This window comes from Haliotis asinina, chromosome 1 (genome assembly GCF_037392515.1).
Source record: "Haliotis asinina isolate JCU_RB_2024 chromosome 1, JCU_Hal_asi_v2, whole genome shotgun sequence".
Classification (NCBI taxonomy): Eukaryota; Metazoa; Mollusca; class Gastropoda; order Lepetellida; family Haliotidae; genus Haliotis; species Haliotis asinina.
This window is the reverse complement of record NC_090280.1, coordinates 66,927,262-66,947,830: the sequence shown is the minus strand read 5'-3', so window position 1 is coordinate 66,947,830 and position 20,569 is coordinate 66,927,262. Positions and strand designations below refer to the sequence as shown.

General features: G+C 43.5%; 1 protein-coding gene across 2 annotated transcripts in view; it reads left to right on the top strand.

Annotated features, from left to right (window-relative positions):
- Nucleotides 1-20,569, top strand: part of LOC137282167 (uncharacterized) — a 60,632-nt gene that overhangs the window by 1,905 nt on the left and 38,158 nt on the right. Inside the window, exon 1 of one of the 2 annotated variants that reach the window (XM_067813898.1) lies at nt 7,211-7,421. The exons of the other annotated variant lie outside the window; for it this stretch is intronic. The gene's annotated coding sequence lies outside the window, so the exon portion shown is untranslated. Of the gene's footprint in view, nt 1-7,210; nt 7,422-20,569 lie in introns of those variants that run through there. 2 annotated transcript variants of the gene reach the window in all.

Here is a 20,569-nt window from a genome sequence, read left to right as displayed (position 1 = left end):
CACAATAATTGTGCATGTACCTGACACCACATGCACCAGACACCACATGTACCAGACACCACATGTACCAAACATCACAGCAGACACCACAAATCCTGTAGTCTACAGACTGCGTTTCCTATGTGATAAACACATCTATTTCTGTCAGAAGTAAATACCGTATAGGAGTTTTAATCACACCAGAAACTGCTAGCGTAGTACTCACATCTGTTGGTCGCCACGACATACACAAAATATTCCACCCGTATCTGTTGGTCCTCTTATTGCCATAATGTATGTAAATATTCCACCCCTTTCTGTTTGTTGTCATAGTGCCATGATGTACACATCTATATGGCCATATATACAATATTCCACCCGTAACTGCTGGTCGTCATCGCGCCATGATGTATATGGAATATTCCACCCGTACCTAGTGGTTGTCTTATTGCCAAAATGTATGTAAATAATCCACCCCTTTCTGCTTGTTGTCATAGTGTCATGATGTACACATGTACACAATATTCCACCCGTAACTGCTGGTCGTTATGTAGTTTGTAGTTCGCGACCCATTTGTTCGTTCACCCATGTTTCGGCAACCCCTTTTTCCAAAACAAAATTTGTCTTCATGTGTATCGCATTGTCAGACAACATCACAACCAGCAACATATGAAATCATCAGTACATATGCGTATCTACTGAAGGCTTCATGAACTGCAGGATTTCAATACGAATGTTGGGGCAGCTGTACACGCCGACAAATGCCTTACAGCTAATCGAAACGTTTCTATATATATTTATCATCTCACCGCGCCCCCAGGCAATATTGGTAGTGCTATACATTTTGACAGCATCAGTATATCTGCCATCATTGTGGTATTCTGTGATGTACAGCATACATTAATGTGCGTGTCGTCGTACATCATAAACTGAACTGTCGAACAGGGACTCACCACCGTTGCTGTGGAGCGGCAGCCATGTTGGTTATTACCCCAATAAATGCAATATCTGGTTTCACTTTAGACCTTAATTCGGCCTAACTTTCAATCCATATTATTAATAGTAATGCATGTAGTTGCCCGAGTTAATAGATCTTCAGATACACATTGAAATTCCAATAAAGGCAAGATAAGAGAGAAAGCAAGACACTCTTCATTAAAACTGGAGGTACAATCACGAGAGGCGTTGGTGAACGACATAAGCTTGTCGTATCACACTTATGATTCTTGTAATAGGAGACAATGCAGAGAAGGGGTAATAAGTGAAACACATCGGGGGAAGAGGGAAGGTGCTGAACCATCAATATCTACCTTTGTTCATCCTGTTTGAAACAACATCGTACTGTATGATAATATTGAAAATGCATTTGTTCCGCATTTACCGTGCTCCAAAACCGAGCTGACCTGATCATGGGTAGCTACGCCAGGTCGCCATTACTAGCCGAGCTGATTGTTAGTTGTGTTACACATGAACAATTCATGGATGGTGTGACCTGGCCCGAAGCCCTTATACTATCAAGACAACTATATTTTCCCTGTAGGCCAATGTTAACATTGAACAAAGACGTCACAAGCTGCTCAACGGACAGAGGTTAAAAAATAATCTGATAAAGAGCACCACTACATTTGTGGACACATTACAAATTCTTTTTTACACAGCGTGAAAGTGTAGCATGGGCTTTCTAACACTTTCAAAACGAAAAATACAATGCATTTCAAACGACTACAGCTACAGTCAGACGCTCTTAGTTCTTCTCCCATCAAATGGTGATCTTGTAAAGAGCCCATTCTCTACCTTGCTGATGCTGAGAACGGATGGTAGTGAGTAGTTCTTGAGTTAAGTTTGGCTTCACGTCACATCGGCATTATTCCAGCCATATAACGATGACATCAAGTCTGAATTCATAATTTTAGGAAAAAAGTGCAAATGAGCCTTTTTTGAAAACATACATATTCATTACGCTATTATTTTTTTAAAAAAAACCCAGAATATCTTGTAGCACCAAATACAAAAGCAAGCAATTTGTTATTCACAATACACAGTTACACTTTATGGTACAAGTTAGCATCCCTCACGGTGTTCTGAGTAGCACTCATCTGGAGTGGTCCATCTTGTCAGCTGTACTGGGACGAGCACGGACACAAGCTGCTCTACATGGTATAATCGCTTACTGTTAATCTTGGCGAAATGCCAGCAGAAAATGAACCGAACGTCGTGTTTACGGAATATATATTGTGTGAAATCTTTTAGGGGTGATCTCAGGAATTAATACCATGGACTTGGACGGTTTTACTAACAATGCCAAATCATTAATGGTGCCGACTGTCATATAACATGTAAAACTGGTTCAATCACCGTATGTGTACTATACCTGTTTATACAAACCAGCGTATTAAACACATCACCCGATTGCGCCATGTAATATACGTTTCTTTCAGCGATGTATATGCATTGAATCTGGTGCATCAGGTGATGAACAGATGATTAAGGCAGGTATTATGCACAACATCTCACTGAGCTTTGTATCGTACATATGCAGTTGAGCATTTCATGTGATGACATCGCGTCATGGAGAATACTCAGAATCTTACTGACTGAAGCAGTACACACAGGATCTGACTGAGTCATGGGGTATACACAATATTTGACTGAGTCGTGGAGTATACATATTATCCGACTGAGTCATGGGGTATATACAGTATCCGAGTCATGGATTGTATTTTAATTCCTTGTGTTTGGCTGAGTCACGGAATCTGTATGTCTGACTGGGCCAAATAGCATACACCATATCTCAGTCAAAGAAAGCACATAGTGCCTCGACTAATCCAGTTCATGTACATGGTATCCGTTTGAGCCAGGGATGATGTCTTGTGTCTGTTTCAGCCAGGGATCATGCATCGTATCTGATTTTGCCACTGATCATGCATCGTATCTGATTTTGCCACTGATCATGCATCGTATCTGATTTTGCCACTGATCATGCATCGTATCTGATCATCATGCATCTGAATGAGCCAGGGACCATACATGGTATTGTCAACGGGTGGATGTAGTCATCGGCTCGTGGCGAATTAGCTCATGATTTTGATGAACATTACGTTGACGGACACAAATGAATACGTTGATGAAGACGAAGGCATAGTTTAGTTCAAACTTCTTTAGTTGGTTTCACAAGACATGACAAACGAGTATACATGAATGAGGTGAGCGGACTTCCAGCTCAACCCCAGGGCCTTTCCTGCAAGCGACATAATCCTGCTCGCGGTCGTCCCCACAAAGACAGTCGGAATGCCGGTCTCCACACTCACATCTCACTTCTCATCTCTCACGTACAGTATAGATGTGAGCATACATATATATAGTTTTTAACAACAACAGACGGGCAAAGATTCAACAATGGACAGATAGAGAAGCTATTAGCACTTCCTTCTACAGCTGATGTGATGACAGACACAGCCAGGGGGGATGACCAATAAAGGCCATAAATGTCATATACAGTAATTAATGGAATTGACAAAGAGGAACAAGGTAGCTGACAAAACAATGTACTCTGCGGTAGTGATAAAGATCAAGATTGCATATTGAATAATAATAACTAAATATCATATAGCCTGGTCACATAGTTTTTGGTCGGTAGAAATATTTGGACATGGTATCTTGATTATCTAAGGACCATGCGTCGCGTCTTACTGGGCAAGGGATCGGCAAGGGATTGAGCCACTGATCATGCATTGTATCTGACTGAGCCAGAGATTAAGCATTGTATCTGACTGAGCCACTGATCATGCATTGTATCCGATTGAGCCAGAGATCATGCATTGTATCCGATTGAGCCAGAGATCATGCATTGTATCCGATTGAGCCAGAGATCATGCATGGTATCTGACTGAGCCAGAGATCATGCATTGTATCTGACTGAGCCACAGATCATGCATTGTATCTGATTGAGGCAGAGATCATGCATTGTATCCGATTGAGCCAGAGATCATGCATGGTATCTGACTGAGCCAGAGATCATGCATGGTATCTGACTGAGCCAGAGATCATGCATTGTATCTGACTGAGCCACTGCTCATGCATTGTATCTGATTGAGCCAAAGATCATGCATTGTATCTGATTGAGTCAGAGATCATGCATTGTATCGATAGTGATTCACACTGGATTCAATCGAATTGCTTGCACTGTGATATGAACGTTGTGGAATACGAATACCACGTTTTCTTTATCTGTGATAGATATGTTCTGCTCCGTAATGAATACTTTTTGTTAATACTTTTTGTTTGTAGTACCATGAAGCGTACATGTATCTTGTTCTGAGCGTTGTGCAGTATTGTTCTTGTTACTTTAACACAGATCAACGACACGGTACTGGTTTCTTCACTGTCCTATGTCGATTTGATATGGCTGAAATTGGCTGAAAAAGTGCTGATGTAACCGTTACCTGAGTGAACGGACACATTTACTTGTATGTACATGATGTTCCTGTATGGCTAGTGTCAGGCTAAGTACTCTACCTGCATGGCTATTGTTATATAGAAATCGTTTTTGTATCCTTTCTCAAAAATAGATCAAATATATTCTTTTTGGACGACATAGAAATGAAAATACAAGTGCCATTTCACAGTGTTTCAGAAAATCGTTCTACACACAACACTCCATCCACCAGAGATCTTTGACCTCAGAAGTCTTTAAAGCATCCATTCTCCTAGGCCTCTCGAAACCTTCATAAGTGTGAGCTAATCCCCAAATTCAGCGCCCACGTGCTGCTGCTACGCCCTGTCGACCTACACAACACGCTACTAGGCCCAAGGCAGATAGATCTTCCGTTGGGCTGAACGTAGTATGTGCATGACGTGTTCTATGCCGATATCCTTCCAAGTTCAAGCCAGAGAGTCACTTGTTCATCTTATAGACAATATACAATTGCATGACTTGGAATAGATTTGCTGCTATATACGAAAGAGAAATGCTGAAGATAAACGTCGTCTTCATAGTGACAATTACAGCTGTGTGTTACAGAGGTATGGTTGTGGACACCTACAGCTGTGTATGTTACAGAGGTATGGTTGTGGACACCTACAGCTGTGTATGTTACAGAGGTATGGTTGTGGACACCTACAGCTGTGTATGTTACAGAGGTGTGGTTGTGGGAACTTACATGTACATCTGTGTGTGTTACAGAGGTGTGGTTGTGGAAACTTGCATGTACATCTGTGTGTGTTACAGAAGTATGGTTGTGGGCACATACATCTGTGTGTGTTACAGAAGTATGGTTGTGGGCACATACAGCTGTGTGTGTTACAGAGGTATAGTTGTGGAAACTTACAGCTATGTGTGTTACAGAGGCATGGTTGTGGGAACTTCCAACTGTGTGTTACACAGGCATGGATATGTGAATTTACAACTGTGTGTTGCAGAGGTGTAGTTGTGGACACGTACAGCTGTGTGTTACAGAGGAATGGTTGTGGGCACATATGGCTGTGAGTTACAGAGGAATGTTTGTATGGCATGTACACACATCTGTACCTCACAGAGGTGCCACAGTGAGCATATTCCTTCCTAAAAGGTAAGTAGCCATAATAATATTTCATTATCTGATATACTCGTATGTGTGCATCACCACTGGCGATAAGAGAGTCATGAATTATAGAGAGAATGTTGTTTGCTACCGGAATATCCCCTGGATGGCGTTAAGTTTGGTCAGGCGTGCATCTGGATAGAGAGTGTAACGAATCGGTGTGATGCTAAAATATGCTGTGATCAACTATTGACCGTTACATAAAGTGGACAACCTGCACTCGCAGAATGTTCCTGCGGTTACGGTATTTGTTTTGTGATAAGTTAATATGCACATATAACAAATGATTATGTTCTGAACATCCCTATGATTCTTGTTTGAATTTTGTCTGGGGTTATACACATACAAAGCACTTGAAAACTCCTTCATGACTCTAGGTAAATCATTATGTTATAAAGATGGCACGTTGGAAAAGCAATATGCATAGGCCGAAAGTCCACTAAGCCGCCAACTGACTGACACAACCAACTTGTCCTGGGGGATATACGAAACTCTCTGCTTAGTAATATACTACTAGTGCTAACTGCACACGACAAATATAGATTATATATCTTCTATCCTAGATTAGACTGGCGGAGCATTTTCTCCGTGTGAAAGCTATCTAATGGTGGTATTGTGCTAGATAGGCGAGATATACAGTGTAGTGACGCTGTTCTGAGCTGCTTCTAAACTGAGCAATGATGCGTTGACCGGTGATTGTGAAGCTCCATGCCATCATGTGTATGACATATCGATTACACCACGGCTTTTTCATACAACCATTCAAGACGCATGCTTTGATTTCCCCCGGTTTATTCTTTTCTTTCCGACTAATTAGTTAAAGCCCTCCTACCGTCAACAATTCCTCGCCGTGAGCGGAGCGTTGGCCTGGGACAGGCGGGGAACAATTAGTAGCAATTCATCCCTGCTTGTTCGTCGTCTCTTCCCTAAGGAGCATCGCAGTTCAAGTTAATATGATTGAAATGAGCTGGGACGTTTCAGCGATCTTTGCAAGTCGTCAATAAAGACATATTGGCAAATATAACATGGGCTCGCCACCCATCTAATGATACCCAGAAATCTTTTAAAGCGGGGGATAATTATCTCTTGAACAAGGGATAAGGTGCGAGGTTAAGTACTCTCAAATGCAGCCAATATTTTCTTTCTCGCTCCCTCTATGGATTGGTCTTCACCGTGTGTTATATGTTGCTATAAAAAGACGGGTGGCCTGGCAAATTGGACGGCAAACAAACAATTGAGCACGAGAAACGGTGATCAGCTCCGATTTTCCTCCTACATAGTTCGATCTCATTGAAAAGCGCTAAACCACATGACGTCTCGCCTGGCTTCACGGTATGCACACTGGTCGTGACGGAGAACTGAGGCGGCCCGTGGCTCCAGACTGCAACATCAGATGACGTCGTACTACCCACGGACTCGAGAGAATCTCCCAACCTACTCTCTGCTTCTCCTTAATGCAAACCCCGGCCGTGGGAAACAACATGGTAGACTTGCCAAGTAATTGGATTACAAGTTGAGATGCTATAGCAGTTGTATTATATGGAAAGAATACCCCAAGACAACCATCCGCGTCTCGATTTAGAGTAATGATTGACTGGCAGAAACTTCGTCAAGACCCTAGTGAATTGGTAGCAGGCAGACATCTGCCCTCAAGCCGGCATTAGTCCTGGACGACGTCCTGCGCGATCAACTAGTGTCCGGTACAGAGCAGCTGTGAATTACTCGCACTTGACTTAGCCCACTGCTGAAAGCCAACTGAAGTCGTGCTTCGACAACGTTGTGGTTACAGTTCCTGGAGTTGCTGTCAAATGTAGGCCAGCGTTTGGCATATACCTGGATATGGCACTGGACATGGCTGAAAAGGTTAGTAGCAGACGTAGTGTCAGGTATCTACCTACTTTAGCCGCAATACCAGCACGGCAAATGTTGCCACCGTCCTCCTCCGTCAGATATCACAAGCCATGTTTAAACTCACGGTCGCTGACAGGCTTGACTGTCTTATTACAATATCAAAGGCGCAGAGTTTGTTTTAATTATGGTGGGATATTACAGTTCAAGTTATTTTCATTTGTGGTAACTATTTCAGTGAGCTTCAGTGGTATTCCGATGTGTATATAAAGGAAAGTTATTTTCATGACTATATGCTGACAGATGTTATTTGTGCTCGCAACGCCGTAACCTGGCCCTGAGTGTATTATTTCCCCTGCAACGTCTTCTGTTTACTGTAAGTCATTCTTTATTTTGACAAAAGCAGCTTGGAGACATTCCCATTCTCGGCACTTCAAGTCATACTGTAGTTTGACAAAAGCTATATGGAGACGGCCCCATTCTGTTTACTGTAAGTCATCCTTTAGTTTAACAAACGCTGTAAAGAGACGCCCCAATTCTCTTTACTGTAAATCAGACCTTAGTTTAATAAATGCTGTCTGGCGACACCCCCATTCTGTTTACTGTAAGTCATACTTTAGTTTTAGCAAATGCTGTCTGGAGACGCCCCCATTATTTTAATGTACGTCATACTTTAGTTTGTCAGAAGCTGTCTGGAGACATTACCATTCTATTCACTGTCAGTCGTAATACCTCAGTTTAACAAATGGTCTGTGGAGAAACTCCCATTTTCTTAACTAAATCATACTTTAGTTTGACAAATACTGTCCCGAGACGCCCCCATTCTCGATACGGTAAGTTATACTTTAGGGTAACCTAAACACTGCCATTGTCTTCACTGTAAGGCATCTCTTAGATTGACAGTTAGTTACACCCTGTAAATACCCTCAGCGGCCCTGCCTTGCTGTCTCTTAACTTGAATACAGGCGTTGTCTCATTTCTGGTGTCCTGTTCTGTCATGTATGTAAAACACACAGGCATCGTTACTTGTATTACAGCGCTTTGAGGCAGTGCTTTGCAGGAGTTGCCTCCCCATGATAACCCGTTTTACTAGGGTTTGTGACTGTTGTTGGCATCATAATGGCATCCACCTGATAGCCAGCTATCACGCCAAAACACGGAAGAAAACATTGAAAACTAAAGGGCATGGAATTGCAAATTATTACGGTCAATTATTTCATAGATTAAACATTCTGTAGTCGTAAAGTATAATTGTCAAGATTTGAGAGCCTTCATTACAATCACGGCAGTAATAAGAGGCGTCTGTCACGCACACACCGGCGGTTTGTAGTTAGTGTTTAGCTGCAGTGTCGCTCTAGCCGCCTCAGCCGCCATGATTGAGATCACAGGCCCAGCTTAAACGAGAAAACAATTACAACGCCAGGTTGCCTTTTGAATTTTAAGCGAATCGCACGGAACGGTTAAAGTTAGTTGCTTTAGATTCATTCATGCTCTGCATGTAAATTGAATTTTGTTTGTTTTTCCACTTTCGTAAAAAGCCCAACTCCACTTGTTTTAAGAAAACACTGAGTTATTTTGCAACTGCTGTTCTGACGTGACATGATGGAGAAGGAGGCTGCAGCAGTACATAATTAGCACCAATAAATTCTATTGTATTCAGGACAGGCTCTGTGGAATATATGATAGCAATTACTGAACCATTTTCTATCCCACTGCACGCTTGTGTATTGTGGATTTGCCTATCATAGAGACAATATGCACGACCCGCCTGGCGCTGTAACGATGTAGGAGGAAATAGAAGCGGTCTCTTGGGAGGGAGGGACAAGGAGATGGCCACCTTCTCTTCCTCGCAGTAGCACCACAGTAGTGTGATGGTATACGTAGTAGTTTCTCATCTCATATACATGTGCACACAAGGATGCATCTTACCCACATCTTTCCCTACATTCTTCGGTACTGAAGAAGCCAGACTTCACATACCCCTGTTAGGGAACTTCACCGAGGAAATGTTTGTACACTTAATCAACACTGGGGATGGGAACACTGTCGATTTCTTTTCAAATCAACAGTTAATGCATCCCAACTGAGGATGCTCATGTATGTTTAATTAAGTCATTATGCCAACAATATAGCACAGTGAAAGAGTCGTAGTCTTACCCGGCAGACTGGGTTGTTAGCAAAAGTAAATAAAAGGAATGCCAGCAGGCTGGGTTGTTAGCAAAAGTAAATGAAAGGAATGCCAGCAGGCTGGGTTGTTAGCAAAAGTAAATGAAAGGAATGCCAGCAGGTATGGTTGTTAGCAAAAGTAAATGAAAGGAATGCCAGCAGGCTAGGTTGTTAGCAAAAGTAAATGAAAGGAATGCCAACAGGCTGGGTTGTTAGCAAAAGTAAATGAAAGGAATGCCAGCAGGCTGGGTTGTTAGCAAAAGTAAATGAAAGGAATGCCAGCAGGTTTGGCTGTTAGCAAAAGTAAATGAAAGGAATGCCAGCAGACTGGGTTGTTAGCAAAAGTAAATGAAAGGAATGCCAGCAGGCTGGGTTGTTAGCAAAAGTAAATGAAAGGAATGCCAGCAGACTGGGTTGTTAGCAAAAGTAAATGAAAGGAATGCCAGCAGGCTGGGTTGTTAGCAAAAGTAAATGAAAGGAATGCCAGCAGACTGGGTTGTTAGCAAAAGTAAATGAAAGGAATGCCAGCAGGTTGGGTTGTTAGCAAAAGTAAATGAAAGGAATGCCAGCAGACTGGGTTGTTAGCAAAAGTAAATGAAAGGAATGCCAGCAGGTTGGGTTGTTAGTCAGAGTAAATATAGGGAATGCCAGCAGGTTTGGTTGTTAGTCAGAGTAAATATAGGGAATGCCAGCAGGTTGGGTTGTTAGTGAGAGTAAATATAGGGAATGCCAGCAGGTTTGGTTGTTAGTCAGAGTAAATGTAGGGAATGCCAGCAGGTTGGGTTGTTAGTGAGAGTAAATATAGGGAATGCCAGCAGGCTGGGTTGTTAGTGAGAGTAAATGTAGGGAATGCCAGCAGGTTTGGTTGTTAGTCAAAGTATGTGTACAGAATGCCAGCAGGTTGGGTTGTTAGCAAAAGTAAATGAAAGGAATGCCAGCAGACTGGGTTGTTAGCAAAAGTAAATGAATGGAATGCCAGCAGACTAGGTTGTTAGCAAAAGTAAATGAAAGGAATGCCAGCAGACTGGGTTGTTAGCAAAAGTAAATGAATGGAATGCCAGCAGACTGGGTTGTTAGCAAAAGTAAATGAAAGGAATGCCAGCAGACTGGGTTGTTAGCAAAAGTAAATGAAAGGAATGCCAGCAGGTTGGGTTGTTAGTCAGAGTAAATATAGGGAATGCCAGCAGGTTTGGTTGTTAGTCAGAGTAAATATAGGGAATGCCAGCAGGTTGGGTTGTTAGTGAGAGTAAATATAGGGAATGCCAGCAGGTTTGGTTGTTAGTCAGAGTAAATGTAGGGAATGCCAGCAGGTTGGGTTGTTAGTGAGAGTAAATATAGGGAATGCCAGCAGGCTGGGTTGTTAGTGAGAGTAAATGTAGGGAATGCCAGCAGGTTGGGTTGGTAGCCAGAGTAAATGTAGGGAATGTCAGCAGGTTGGGTTGTTAGTCAAAGTATGTGTACAGAATGCCAGCAGGTTGGGTTGTTAGCCAGAATAAATGTAGGGAATGCCAGCAGGTTGGGTTGTTAGTCAGAGTATATATAGGGAATGCCAGCAGGTTTGGCTGTTAGTCAGAGTAAATGTAGGGAATGCCAGCAGGTTTGGTTGTTAGTGAGAGTAAATGTAGGGAATGCCAGCAGGTTGGGTTGTTAGTGAGAGTAAATGTAGGGAATGTCAGCAGATTGTGTTGTTAGTCAGAATAAATATACGGAATGTCAAGTTGTTTGTGTTGTCAACGAGAGTGAAAGCAGGAAATGCCAGCGAGGTAGGTTGTTGACCACAATAAATGTACTTAGTGTACTTAATGGAGCTGCGGCAATGAGTGTACCTACCATATCTTCAGTGACTGAACTGGGAGTTTTATAGCGACAGCGGCCGGTAACCAACAGGGCATGGGATGTTATGTTTTCCGCTGGTAAATGTTGGTAAATTTTTTACCTACCGATGGTAATGTGGCATACAATGTTCATGTTATGCTAAATGAATCTCATTATCATAATCGTAACTCATATTCAAACGCTGGAATTTAAAATCTAAAGTCAGATTTTATATGATCAAAGGTTTGTGCCATCACAGAATCAATCCAGTGTGGGTAATACACTTTTGAGGCTGATCGGTACACACCACCTATAGATTCAGGTCCGTTATGCCAAATTCTACACGCTGTGTATACTCAGATAAAGCATGATTTGTTGACAGTCTCATCATCTCATCCTCATTAGCTGATCGATATCCATTTACCCAGTAACCGCCTCCACATGGTATGGTTTAGTAGATGCATGTACCCAGTAACCGCCTCCACATGGTATGGTTTAGTAGATGCATGTACCCAGTAACCGCCTCCACATGGTATGGTTTAGTAGATGCATGTACCCAGTAACCGCCTTCACATGGTATGATTTAGTAGATGCGTCTACCCAGTAACCCCCTCCACATGGTATGTGGAGTAGATGCATGTACCCAGTAACCTGCTCCACATGGAGTGATGGAGTAGATGCGTGTACCCAGTAACCTACTCCACATGGTATGGTTTAGTAGATGCGTCTACTCAGTAAACTCCTCCACATGGTATGGTGGAGTAGATGCGTGTACCAAGTAACCTCCTCCACATGGTATGGTTTAGTAGATGCGTGTACCCAGTAACCTCCTCCACATGGTATGGTTTAGTAGATGCGTGCACCCAGTAAACTCCTCCACATGGTATGGTGGAGTAGATGCGTGTACCAAGTAACCTCCTCCACATGGTATGGTTTAGTAGATGCATGTACCCAGTAACCTCCTCCACCTGGTATGGTGGAGTAGATGCGTGTACCCAGTAACCTCCTCCACATGGTATGGTGGAGTAGTTGCGTGTACCCAGTAAACTCCTCCACATGGAGTGATGGAGTAGATGCATGTACCCAGTAACCTGCTCCACATGGAGTGATGGAGTAGATGCGTGTACCCAGTAACCTACTCCACATGGTATGGTTTAGTAGATGCGTCTACTCAGTAAACTCCTCCACATGGTATGGTGGAGTAGATGCGTGTACCCAGTAACCTCCTCCACATGGTATTGTTTAGTAGATGCTTGTACACAGCAGCCTCCTCCACATGGTGTGGTTTAGTAGATGCGTGTACCCAGTAACCTCCTCCACATGGTATGGTTTAGTAGATGCGTGCACCCAGTAAACTCCTCCACATGGTATGGTGGAGTAGATGCGTGTACCAAGTAACCTCCTCCACATGGTATGGTTTAGTAGATGCGTGTACCCAGTAACCTCCTCCACCTGGTATGGTGGAGTAGATGCGTGTACCCAGTAACCTCCTCTACATGGTATGGTGGAGTAGATGCGTGTACCCAGTAAACTCCTCCACATGGAGTGATGGAGTAGATGCATGTACCCAGTAAACTCCTCCACATGGAGTGATGGAGTAGATGCGTGTACCCAGTAACCTCCTCCACATGGTATGGTTTAGTAGATGCGTCTACTCAGTAAACTCCTCCACATGGTATGGTGGAGTAGATGCGTGTACCCAGTAACCGCCTCCACATGGTATGTGGAGTAGATGCATGTACCCAGTAACCACCTCCACATGGTATGGTGGAGTAGATGCGTGTACCCAGTAACCTACTCCACATGGTATGGTTTAGTAGATGCGTCTACTCAGTAAACTCCTCCACATGGTATGGTGGAGTAGATGCGTGTACCCAGTAACCTCCTCCACATGGTATTGTTTAGTAGATGCTTGTACACAGCAGCCTCCTCCACATGGTGTGGTTTAGTAGATGCGTGTACCCAGTAACCTCCTCCACATGGTATGGTTTAGTAGATGCGTGCACCCAGTAAACTCCTCCACATGGTATGGTGGAGTAGATGCGTGTACCAAGTAACCTCCTCCACATGGTATGGTTTAGTAGATGCGTGTACCCAGTAACCTCCTCCACCTGGTATGGTGGAGTAGATGCGTGTACCCAGTAACCTCCTCTACATGGTATGGTGGAGTAGATGCGTGTACCCAGTAAACTCCTCCACATGGAGTGATGGAGTAGATGCATGTACCCAGTAAACTCCTCCACATGGAGTGATGGAGTAGATGCGTGTACCCAGTAACCTCCTCCACATGGTATGGTTTAGTAGATGCGTCTACTCAGTAAACTCCTCCACATGGAGTGATGGAGTAGATGCGTGTACCCAGTAACCTCCTCCACATGGTATTGTTTAGTATATGCTTGTACACAGTAGCCTCCTCCACATGGTATGGTGGAGTAGATGCGTGTACCCAGTAACCTCCTCCACATGGTATGGTGGAGTAGATGCGTGCACCCAGTAAACTCCTCCACATGGCATGGTGGAGTAGATGCGTGCACCCAGTAACCTCCTCCACATGGTATGGTTTAGTAGATGCGTGTACCCAGTAAACTCCTCCACATGGAGTGATGGAGTAGATGCATGTACCCAGTAACCTCCTCCACATGGAGTGATGGAGTAGATGCGTGTACCCAGTAACCCCCTCCACATGGTATGGTTTAGTAGATGCGTCTACTCAGTAAACTCCTCCACATGGTATGGTGGAGTAGATGCGTGTACCCAGTAACCTCCTCCACATGGTATGGTTTAGTAGATGCGTCTACTCAGTAAACTCCTCCACATGGTATGGTGGAGTAAATGCGTGTACCCAGTAACCGCCTCCACATGGTATGGTTTAGTAGATGCGTGTACCCAGTAACCTCCTCCACCTGGTATGGTGGAGTAGATGCGTGTACCCAGTAACCTCCTCCACATGGTATGGTGGAGTAGATGCTTGTACCCAGTAAACTCCTCCACATGGAGTGATGGAGTAGATGCATGTACCCAGTAAACTCCTCCACATGGAGTGATGGAGTAGATGCGTGTACCCAGTAACCTCCTCCACATGGTATGGTTTAGTAGATGCATGTACCCAGTGACCTCCTCCACATGGTATGATTTAGTAGATGCGTGTACCCAGTAAACTCCTCCACATGGAGTGATGGAGTAGATGCATGTACCCAGTAACCTCCTCCACATGGAGTGATGGAGTAGATGCGTGTACCAAGTAACCTCCTCCACATGGTATGGTGGAGTAGATTCATGTACCCAGTAACCTCCTCCACATGGAGTGATGGAGTAGATGCGTGTACCCAGTAAACTCCTCCACTTGGTATGGTGGAGTAGATGCATGTACCCAGTAACCGCCTCCACATGGTATGGTAGAGTAGATGCGTGTACCAAGTAACCTCCTCAACATGGAGTGATGGAGTAGATGCATGTACCCAGTAACCTCCTCCACATGGTATGGTGAAGTAGATTCGTGTACCCAGTAAACTCCTCCACATGGTATGGTGGAGTAGATGCGTGTACCAAGTAACCTCATCCACATGGTATGGTGGAGTAGATGCATGTACCCAGTAACCTCCTCCACATGGAGTGATGGGGTAGATGCGTGTACCCAGTGAACTCCTCCACTTTGTATGGTGGAGTAGATGCATATACCCAGTAACCGCCTCCACATGGTATGGTTTAGTAGATGCGTGTACCCAGTAAACTCATCCACATGGTATGGTGGAGTAGATGCGTGTACCCAGGAAACTCCTCCACATGGTATGGTTTAGTAGATGCATGTACCCAGTAACCTCCTCCACTTGGTATGGTGGAGTAGATGCGTGTACCCAGTAAACTCCTCCAGATGAAATGGTGGAGTAGATGCATGTACCCAGTAAACTCCTCCACATGTTATGGTGGAGTAGATGCATGTACCCAGTAACCGCCTCCACATGGTATGGTGGAGTAGATGCATGTATCTACTAACATCTACTTGGAGTAATGGCGTAGACCCATGTCTCTAGTAACCTTCACAAGGTATGATGGAGTAGATCCATGTATCTAGTAACCTTTATATGGCGTGGTGGAGTAGATGAATTTATCCAATGACCTCCACATGGTATGGTGTCGTGGATCCATGTATCTAGTAACCTCCACATGATGTGGTGAAGTAGATTTGTGTATCTCGTAATCTCTACCTGGTATGGTGTCGTGGATCCATGTATCTAGTAACCTCCACATGATATGGTGAAGTAGATTTGTATATCTCGTAATCTCTTCCTGGTATGGTGGAGTAGATCCATGTATCTAGTAACCTCCACATTGTATGATGGAGTAGATCCATGCATCTAGTAACATCTACATGATATGGTAGAGTAGATCAACGTTTCTAGTAACCCCCACATTGGTATGATGGATAAGATCCATGTACCTAGTAACCTCCACAAGGTATGGTGAAGTAGATTTGTGTATCTAGTAACCTCCACATGGTATGATGGAGTAGATCCATGTATTTACTAATCTCCACATGGCATGGTGAAGTAGATTTATGTATCTAGTAACCTCCACATTGTATGATGGCGTAGATCCACGCATCTCGTAACCTCAACATAATATGGTGGAGCAGATACATTTATACAGAAACCTTGACATGCTATGGGGGAGTAGTTCCATGTACACAGTAACCGTTACATGACGTGGTGGAGTAGATCCATGTATCTAGTAACCTTGACATGCTATGGTGGAGTAGATCCATGTACACGGTAACCTTGACATGGCGTGGTGGAGTAGATCCATGTATCTAGTTACCTTGACATGGCGTGATGGAGTAGATCCATGTATCTAGTAACCTTGACATGGCGTGGTGGAGTAGATCCATGTATCTAGTTACCTTGACATGGCGTGATGGAGTAGATCCATGTATCTAGTAACCTTGACATGGTGTGGTGGAGTAGATCCATGTATCTAGTAACCTTGACATGGCGTGGTGGAGTAAATCCATGTATCTAGTAACCTTGACATGGCGTGGTGGAGTAGATCCATGTATCTAGTAACCTTGACATGGCGTGGTGGAGTAGATCCATGTATCTAGTTACCTTGACATGGCGTGATGGAGTAGATCCATGTATCTAGTAACCTTGACATGGCGTGATGGAGTAGATCCATGTATCTAGTAACCTTGACATGGCGTGGTGGAGTAGATCCATGTATCTAGTAACCTTGACATGGCGTGGTGGAGTAGATCCATGTATCTAGTTACCTTGACATGGCGTGGTGGAGTAGATCCATGTATCTAGTAACCTTGACATGGCGTGGTGGAGTAGATCCATGTATCTAGTTACCTTGACATGGCGTGATGGAGTAGATCCATGTATCTAGTAACCTTGACATGGCGTGGTGGAGTAGATCCATGTATCTAGTAACCTTGACATGGCGTGGTGGAGTAGATCCATGTATCTAGTTACCTTGACATGGCGTGGTGGAGTAGATCCATGTATCTAGTAACCTTGACATGGCGTGGTGGAGTAGATCCATGTATCTAGTTACCTTGACATGGCGTGATGGAGTAGATCCATGTATCTAGTAACCTTGACATGGCGTGGTGGAGTAGATCCATGTATCTAGTAACCTTGACATGGCGTGGTGGAGTAGATCCATGTATCTAGTAACCTTGACATGGCGTGATGGAGTAGATCCATGTATCTAGTAACCTTGACATGGCGTGGTGGAGTAGATCCATGTATCTAGTTACCTTGACATGGCGTGATGGAGTAGATCCATGTATCTAGTAACCTTGACATGGCGTGGTGGAGTAGATCCATGTATCTAGTAACCTTGACATGGCGTGGTGGAGTAGATCCATGTATCTAGTTACCTTGACATGGCGTGGTGGAGTAGATCCATGTATCTAGTAACCTTGACATGGCGTGGTGGAGTAGATCCATGTATCTAGTAACCTTGACATGGCGTGATGGAGTAGATCCATGTATCTAGTAACCTTGACATGGCGTGGTGGAGTAGATCTACGTATCCACTTACTTTCACATGGTATGGTGGAGTAGATATGCAGGTATGTCAGAAGATAAGTACACACGGTACTTATCGACCTGTTCTACACCGACATTAAATTGAATCAAAAGTGACTTTTATCAAGTATGATCCAGTCCCCTCCTTATCGGCCAATGTTTAGTGGTTTAGTGTAGAAGCATGAAAATCCACTGTTAAAATCGAAAAGATATTTTATCTTACTGTTTGAGTACAAAGGTGTCACCGATGTTTCGTTTCAGCCATAAACCACAGATTGTACGCTAACCTCAAGAATTGGACCAGTATAGTAAGTGGATTACTACTAATTGAATTTCAAGATGTTGAAAACCTTTTGAAAATCAAATTAATTCTAGCACCGTTATAGTAGTGTTAAAGCAATGGAAACTTATGCCACTTGGAACTGTGCTTCTACTACCCACATAGTTGCCGTGCTGGGTTTCTCATCCGTTCAGCTGCTCCGCTGGTCCGAAATCTTCCGAAAAAACATGACATATGATTAAATCACGAAAGGATTAAAGAAGAATACATGATATTGAAACTCTAAATTTTTAGAGGAAATGATTGTTGGTGTTTAAGGAGTCGGAATTGGACCATGCAAATTAAAGTTCGAAACCCACCGTTGCGAAACATTTGAAGCCTGACAGTTCTCGTAGTGCAGTAAGCATATATTATACAATAACCCGCTACCTCCGCGGTTATAGTCATACAGCACTTCATATTCTGTATGGTGGTCTCTCCAGCTTCACTAAACACACTGTAAATATTCTACTCTATTAGCTAGGACAAGGAAACGTTCCTCATTGCCACATTCAATTTAAATGTGTCTATTTAAAATGTCAAACAGTACAGTTTCATGGTCACAAATACTGCAAAACTATCTGTATTCACTATCTGTTATCACGTTTGCCTCACGTGTACCAAATCCTTGAGCACGCCCACCTGTGATCTGTCAGATAATGTTAACGCCACAACGCTGTATGTAGCAGATTCTTGACCACGCCCACCTGTGATCTGTCAGATAATGTTAACGCCACAAAGCTGTATGTAGCAGATTCTTGACCACGCCCACCTGTGATCTGTCAGATAATGTTAACGCCACAACGCTGTATGTAGCAGATTCTTGACCACGCCCACCTGTGATCTGTCAGATAATGTTAACGCCACAACGCTGTATGTAGCAGATTCTTGACCACGCCCACCTGTGATCTGTCAGATAATGTTAACGCCACAACGCTGTATGTAGAAGATTCTTGACCACGCCCACCTGTGATCTGTCAGATAATGTTAACGCCACAAAGCTGTATGTAGCAGATTCTTGACCACGCCCACCTGTGATCTGTCAGATAATGTTAACGCCACAACGCTGTATGTAGCAGATTCTTGACCACGCCCACCTGTGATCTGTCAGATAATGTTAACGCCACAACGCTGTATGTAGAAGATTCTTGACCACGTCCGTGCGTATGACGGGTGCGTTACATCTGTATATCATATTCAGTGTTAGCATACAGGGGCTGGAGAGGGGAGGTGAAGTGAGACAGCTTTTAGCGACTGTTCAGTATGTGATGTGTTCCACCAGTGGGGCATGACGCTGTTTGCAGCTTCTCTGATATGAGGGTTGCATCGCAGAGGCGTCAAGAGCGTGTCCTTTGTCTTGCGTTCAGTGCGTGTGTGACATCTCCACTTTGTTCCAGTTAAGTCGTTAAACCAACCCTTTTGATATGAGAGATCCCTTGTAATCCTACATTAGTCAGAGTTCAGGTCTATTAACTGATCACAGTGAGTGTAGGCTTAATCAAAGCTTTTATTCACCCTAACCGCCACAGTTTGTCTATTGATCAGTGTTTAAATATGAATACATTAACAACAGTATGCTGTTTGCGAGAAGACTCGCAGTAAAGCTATGGGACTATCGCTATGTCAGTTCACGTTAAGCACGAATGATATTGCGATAACAATTCAGTTTAAAGTTCGAAGGATTTTGCCATACTAGGAGGATATCCATTGTCTCTATATACTTCTATAAGGATGTGCATGTGATTGTTGGTGGGGACTTCAATGCTCGAACGGGAACACTATGTGATGCCATTGATAATGACATCTCTGATATCTTGGGGGATGAGTATATGTCGTCGTTTGAGGACAGCGTTAACATCGACAGGTCATCGTGTGATAAAATCATCAACAGTGCTGGTCGTGTCCTGGTGAATATGTGTGCTGCCCTGAATATGTCCATCTTAAACGGCCGTTGTGGTGCGGATTCTGGTATCGGCGACTTTACGTTTATTAATCAGAGTGGATCAAGTGTAATTGATTATATTATTGTATCTAATTGCCTATTTTCATATTGTAAACATTTTGAAGTTGTTTCACGAGCTGACTCAAGCCATCAACCGTTAGCGTGCTCGTTTCAGTCACGTGACCCTGCTACCGACGACAGTGTTGAAGTAGCACGTGCAAAACGTGTGACGGACCGCTATGTGTGGGACCTGAAGTATCTCCAACAGTTCAGGGAGAACCTGTTGTTACCTGCCGTTGTTGACATATTTGAGAAATGTATACTACCTGTTGATGAAATTGATAAGGTTGTTACTCAGTTTACAGCAGTAATCTGTGAAGCGGCCGGTAGTATGAAGCGCCATAAGAAAACTAGATTTGTACACTCCGAACCATGGTTTGACGCGGAATGTAGGTTCCATAGATCAGAAAGGGAAAGACTTCTTAAAGTATTTCGTGGTAATAAAACTGATGTTCACTTGAGTAATTATATTAAGGCCCGGAATACCTACACATCAATACTTAGAAATAAAAGGAAAGCATATTATGACAAAGTGAGCGATAAAATCGCAAGAAGTCTCCATGATAGTAAAGCATTCTGGTCTACTTTAAAAGGGTTGTCCTCCTCTACCAATACTCGTTCTCCTAATATAACCATCTGCGAATGGGCTGACCATTTCAAAAACCTGTTTCTTTCCGATGACCAGTCCGAAGTCAGTGTTATGGATGAAACTGACTCTGATAACTGTGATGATATGACACGCTTCATATGACTCTCCTATTTCACAGGAGGAGGTTTTCACCGCCATCGAAGGGCTGAAGTGTGGCAAATCCTCAGGTACTGATTTATT